We start from the raw sequence: 7,166 nt of genomic DNA, 5'->3' as shown, positions 1-7,166 counted from the left end.
TTGGCAAGTGTTAGATATTTTTCAACTGCACCAGTTGGAACCGAACCTAGGCAGCACAACTTTTGGGTGAGAGGGCTGGAGCCACTGGGCTAGTGTGGTATGTTCGAAAGAATGAAGGCGTCTTCCTTGGCTCCTGTTCTTTCCCATCCATGTGTGCTCGCCGTGGCGCTGTTGTATGCCGTTGTCAACATGCTCAAAAACGAGAGGAATCCGGAGAGGACTTGTGATGCCCCTGATTTGACCGTACACTAATCATACATGCAAACGTGTATGATCAAGATCAGGGACTCACGGGAAGATATCACAACACAACTCTACAAATAAAATAAGTCATACAAGCATCATATTACAAGCCAGGGGCCTCGAGGGCTCGAATACAAGAGCTCTATCATAGACGAGTCAGCGGAAGCAACAATATCTGAGTACAGACATAAGTTAAACAAGTTTGCCTTAAGAAGGCTAGCATAAACTGGGATACAGATCGAAAGAGGCGCATGCCTCCTTCCTGGGATCCTCCTAAACTACTCCTGGTCGTCGTCAGCGGGCTGCACGTAGTAGTAGGCACCTCTCGAGTAGTAGTAGTCGTCATCGACAGTGGCGTCTGGCTCCTGGGCTCCATCGTATGGTCGCAACAATCGAGTAAAGAAAGGGGGAAAGGGGGAGCAAAGCAACCGTGAGTACTCATACAAAGTACTCGCAACCAAGGAGCTACACTACATATGTATGCATTGGTATCAAATGAAAAAGGGGTGATCATATGTGGACTGAACTACAGAATGCCGGAATAAGAGGGGGATAGCTAGTCCTTTCGAAGACTACGCTTCTGGCCACCTCCATCTTGCAGCATGTAGAAGAGAGTAGAAGGTAAGTTCACCAAGTAACATCGCATGTCATAATCCTAACCGATGATCCTCCCCTCGTCGCCCTGTGAGAGAGCGATCACCGGTTGTATCTGGCACTTGGAAGGGTGTGTTTCATTAAGTATTTGGTTCTAGTTGTCATAAGGTCAAGGTACAACTCCAAGTCGTCCTGTTACCGAAGATCACGGCTATTCGAATAGATTAAGTTCCCTGCAGGGGTGCACCACATTTCCCAACATGCTCTATCCCCTTTGTCCGGACACACTTTTCTGGGTCATGCCCGGCCTTGCAAGATCAACACATTGCAGCCCTATCTGGGCACAACAGAGAGGTCAGCACGCCGGTCTAAATCCTATGGCGCAGGGGTCTGGGCCCATCGCCCATTGCACACCTGCACGTTGCGTACGCGGCCGGTGAGCAGACCTAGCAACCTCCATTACAAAGGAAGTTGCGTTACGCGGTCCAACTTGGCGCGCGCCACTCAGTCGCTGACGTCACGAAGGCTTCGGTTGATACCACGACGTCAAGTGCCCATAACTGTCCCCGCGTAGATGGTTAGTGCGTATAGGCCAGTGGCCAGACTCAGATCAAATACCAAGATCTCGTTAAACGTGTTAAGTATCCGCGAACGCCGACCAGGGCCAGGCCCACCTCTCTCCTAGGTGGTCTCAACCTGCCCTATCGCTCCGCCTCAAAGTAATAGTCGGGGGCCATCGGGAACCTAGGCCCACCTCTACCGGGATGGAGCCACCTGCCCCTTCAGCCCCCATCTCCAAACAGTATCACCGGTAATGTAATAGTGTAAAGTATATAGTATATTCCCATGATCACCTCCCGAAGTGATCACAGCCCAGTAGTATAGCATGGCAGATGTACAAGAGTGTAGGGCCACTGATGGAACACTAGCATCCTATACTAAGCAGTAGGATAGCAGGTAAAGGTAACAACACTAGTAGCAAGGACAGGCTATGCAGCAGTATAGGATTAAATGAAAACAGTAACATGCTACACTACTCTAATGCAAGTAGTATAGAGAAGAGTAGGCGGTATCTGGTGATCAAGGGGGGGGCTTGCCTGGTTGCTCTGGCAAGAAGGAGGGGTCATCTCCGATGTAGTCGAACACACGGACATCGGCATCGGTCTTTGAGTCTACCGGAAAGGAGTAACGGAGGGGGAACACAATAAATAACAAAGCAATCAAATGTAACACAAAGCAAGACGTGGCAATACGTTGTGCTAGGGGTGACCTAACGTAGGGATAGGCGATACCGGCGAAGGCTGGAAACATCCGGGAAAGTATTCCCAGTGTTTTGCGTTTTTGAGCAGATGAACCGGAGGGGGAAAGTTGCGTGTTTGCTATGCTAGGGAGGTGTGGCGGAAAAACGGGCTGCGTATCCGGGTTCGTCTCGTCGTTCTGAGCAACTTTCATGTACAAAGTATTTTCATCCGAGTTACAGTTTATTTTATATGATTTTTCAAAGTTTTATTCATTTTCTGAAATTATTATTAATTTGAAATTAATAGACAAAATGCTATGGGTACCCAGCCCTTTGTACACAGAATGTACATAGAGGCTGACATGTGGGCCAGGGGACCCAGTTGACCAGTCAAAGTTTGACTGGTCAACAAGGGTGGGGCCCTACGTCATTGGTGCCTAGTTAACTAATAGTTTTAGTTAAACTAATTAGGTAGTTAACATGTTAATTAAATAGACTAATTAGATTGCGTGCATTCGCACTCATGTTGAATAAATAGGATCAAAATGACGGTGTCTAAGGATACTGACGAATATTGCCAGACATATGGAAAGCATCCATAATGCAAGCAGACAAGTATTGTAGAGCAATAAGCTACTAAGGATTTCTGGAGGATCAAATAGTATTTCAAAGACTTTCGCGAAATACATGTATCCACTAGGGATGAGCGGATACTCGATAAGTACGAGAAATTATTCGTAGGGGTATTCAGGTGGTAAAGAAATGCAAGGCGGTAGGCACAAGGGATTCTCAGACTTTCGGAGAATTTTTCAGGGTATCAAGTAATTTCAAGGGCAACTGGGGATGAAGATATGAACGACAAGTGTAAGTAGTTATCCACAAGGGTTTATCGATGAAAGGGATTTTCAAAAGCGATGGCACAAGTCTCGAGAGAACATCATAGAGTATCTTCAGAATCTTCTGGTGCAGCAGGCGATCATCTGGAATGAGGGGCTCTCCAGAGAAAGTATCATTGAGAACCTAAAGTTAGATTTAGTAAAACCATTTTAATCCGAACAGAAGAGAAATCAGAGTCCCAGAGTATAGACGAGGAATAAAAGATCCTAATACCACCCGATGGCGACATGGGCCCGTAAGCCACACATCCATGTTAGTAAAAGTTTTGTAATTACTAGACTCAACTCCGGCCGAGGAGTGTGGATGGGGGATTCCTACAGGCAGTCGGCTCTGATACCAACTTGTGATGCCCCTGATTTGACCGTACACTAATCATACACGCAAATGTGTACGATCAAGATCAGGGACTCATGGGACGATATCACAACACAACTCTACAAATAAAATAAGTCATACAAGCATCATATTACAAGCCAGGGGCCTCGACGGCTCGAATACAAGAGCTCGATCATAGACGAGTCAGCGGAAGCAACAATATCTGAGTACAGACATAAGTTAAACAAGTTTGCCTTAAGAAGGCTAGCATAAACTAGGATACAGGTCGAAAGAGGCGCATGCCTCCTGCCTGGGATCCTCCTAAACTACTCCTGGTCGTCGTCAGCGGGCTGCACGTAGTAGTAGGCACCTCCCGAGTAGTAGTAGTCATCATCGACAGTGGCGTCTAGCTCCTGGGCTCCATCATCTGGTCGCAGCAATCGAGTAAAGAAAGGGGGAGCAAAGCAACCATGAGTACTCATCCAAAGTACTCACAGGCAAGGAGCTACACTACATATGTATGCATTGGTATCAAATGAAAAAGGGGTGATCATATGTGGACTGAACTGCAGAATGCCGGAATAAGAGGGGGATAGCTAGTCCTTTCGAAGACTACGCTTCTCGCCACCTCCATCTTGCAGCATGTAGAAGAGAGTAGAAGGTAAGTTCACCAAGTAACATCGCATGGCATAATCCTAACCGATGATCCTCCCCTCGTCGCACTGTGTGAGAGAGATCACCGGTTGTATCTAGCACTTGGAAGGGTGTGTTTTATTAAGTATCCGGTTCTAGTTGTCATAAGGTCAAGGTACAACTCCAAGTCGTCCTATTAACGAAGATCACGACTATTCGAATAGATTAACTTCCCTGCAGGGGTGCACCACATTTCCCAACACGCTCAATCCCCTTTGTCCGGACACACTTTTCTGGGTCATGCCCGGCCTCGGAAGATCAACACGTCGCAGCCCTACCTAGGCACAACGGAGAGGTCAGCACGCCGGTCTAAATCCTATGGCGCAGGGGTCTGGGCCCATCACCCATTGCACACCTGCACGTTGCGTACGCGGCCGGTGAGCAGACCTAGCAACCTCCATTACAAAGGAAGTTGCGTTACACGGTCCAACTTGGCGCGCGCCGCTCAGTCGCTGATGTCACGAAGGCTTCGGCTGATACCACGACGTCGAGTGCCCATAACTGTCCCCACGTAGATGGTTAGTGCGTATAGGCCAGTGGCCAGACTCAGATCAAATACCAAGATCTCGTTAAACATGTTAAGTATCCGCGAACGCCGACCAGGGCCAGGCCCACCTCTCTCCTAGGTGGTCTCAACCTGCCCTGTCACTCCGCCTCAAAGTAACAGTCGGGGGCCATCAGGAACCCAGGCCCACCTCTACCGGGATGGAGCCACCTGCCCCTTCAGCCCCCATCTCCAAACAACATCACCAGTAATGTAACAGTGTAAAGTATATAGTATATGCCCGTGATCACCTCCCGAAGTGATCACAGCCTAGTAGTATAGCATGGTAGACGGACAAGAGTGTAGGGCCACTGATGGAACACTAGCATCCTATACTAAGCAGTAGGATAGCAGGTAAAGGTAACAACAGTAGTAGCAAGGACAGGCTACGCAGTAGTATAGGATTAACTGAAAGCAGTAACGTGCTACACTACTCTAATGCAAGCAGTATAGAGAAGAGTAGGCGATATCTGGTGATCAAGGGGGGGGGGGGCTTGCCTGGTTGCTCTGGCAAGAAGGAGGGGTCATCTCCGATGTAGTCGAACACACGGACATCGGCAGCGGTCTCTGAGTCTACCGCAAAGGAGTAACGGAGGGGGAACACAATAAATAACAAAGCAATCAAATGTAACACAAAGCAAGACGCGACAATACTTGTGCTAGGGGTGACCTAACGTAGGGATAGGCGATACCGGCGAAGGGGGGGAAACATCCGGGAAAGTATTCCCAGTGTTTCGCATTTTTGAGCAGATGAACCGGAGGGGGAATGTTGCGTGTTCGCTATGCTAGGGAGGTGTGGTGGAAAAACGGGCTGCGCGTCCGGGTTCGTCTCGTCGTTCTGAGCAACTTTCATGTACAAAGTATTTTCATGTGAGTTACGGTTTATTTTATATGATTTTTCAAAGTTTTATTCATTTTCTGAAATTATTATTAATTTGAAATTAATAGACAAAATGCTATGGGTACCCAGCCTTGTGTACACAGAATGTACATAGAGGCTGACATGTGGGCGTGGGGACCCAGTTGACCAGTCAAAGTTTGACTGGTCAACAAGGGTGGGGCCCTGCATCATTGGTGCCTAGTTAACTAATAGTTTTAGTTAAACTAATTAGGTAGTTAACATGTTAATTAAATGGACTAATTAGATTAATTAATTAATTCATTTAACTAATTAACTAATTATTTTAATTATTATATCCTTTTATTCATTTATTTTTCCTTTTAGGGTGGACCCTGCATGTCATTGGCCAGGGACTTAACGGGCGTGCGGTTACGGGCTTCGGGGATCCGGGCGTCGCCCGTTTGGTGAAACCGCATGGGGCAGGGGGTCAGCGTGCGCCAGCCGGCGCCGGGCGCGGCGGCGAGGCGCCAGCGGCATGGGCGACAAGAGGCACGGCATCGACAGTGGGATGAAGCAGCGCGGGGGCGTGGTGCCAACTTAATCAACAAATGATTCTAGCAGTTGGACCATTGGATGTTAATCCAACAGCCATGTTGCATCTTCAACCTCTGTTCTTGCTCCTCTCTCCCGTGGGCGGCAGTGCTGCCACGCACCCAAACCAGTCAAGTTTCCCACTCATCTCCATCTCCGACTCCATTGTCGCGTCTTCCCCATCTCCAGGTCGTTCCAGTCTGGGGGCTCGACGTGATCCACCGGCCTTGGTGCGCTCGGCACGGTGTGGTCAACGTGGTCAACAAACAAGACTCATCAGAAGATGACTGTATGTGAGAGGCTGACAGTGGGGACGCACCACGCCCATGGACCCATGCATGCAACTGCATCCTTTTTACCATGAAAGATAATGTTTTCTCCCCCTGATAGCTGGGACCCACCAGCTACATCTTCGCACGCAAGGAAGTGCGACCTTAATATGGGCAAAAAAATGATTCCCCCCTGACAGTTGGGAACCAGCAGCTATATCTTCGCACACAAGGAAGTGCGTACTTATCCTCCCTAACGGCTGGGACCCACCCGGTCGAAGCGTACATACCGTTGTCTGTCTTGTCATGAACGTGTACGTACATACTGGTCAATCGGTCGCTCTGCAACGATGAACCGTGGGCGAGTAAGTAGCGGCACATGTTATAGTAGATCCCCCCATGTACCAGTTTAGGCTACCCCGTCTAAACCGTGTACACGTACATACAACCACACGCCAAAAAATACGACCACCTACGTACATACGAGCGGTGTCTCAAAATGCGTACTCGCGCATACGGATGGCCAGGGCTCGTGTACATGGAGAGGCAACGGAGGGCAGTGATGTTCTCCTGTTCATCTTCAGCTAACCGGCTAGGTCGGCACGGAGGAAACAACGTCGTGTTCACTGGGAGCCAAGTGACTGGGCCGGAACGCGTCCTGTTCTTTGGGAGGCAACAGACTGGGTCAGAATGGGTCGTGTTCAATGGGAGCCAACTGGCTTGGACGAAACAGCCTGAATGGGGTCTGGCATACCACAAAGTGGAGGAAAACGGCCTTGTGTTCGACCACGTATGGTCGAAATGGGGTCCTGTTCATCGGGAAGGGTCTAGCGTACCGCAAAATGGAGGAAACGGACTTGTGTTCAAGCTCCTATGGTTGAAACGGGGTGATGTTGATCGGGAGGGGTGCGGCGTACCGCAAAATGGAGCAAACCGACT

The sequence above is a fragment of the Triticum aestivum genome, chromosome 1A (assembly GCF_018294505.1).
Source record: "Triticum aestivum cultivar Chinese Spring chromosome 1A, IWGSC CS RefSeq v2.1, whole genome shotgun sequence".
Taxonomy (NCBI): domain Eukaryota; kingdom Viridiplantae; phylum Streptophyta; class Magnoliopsida; order Poales; family Poaceae; genus Triticum; species Triticum aestivum.
The sequence above is the reverse complement of the archived record's forward strand: the minus strand, read 5'-3'. Positions refer to the sequence as shown.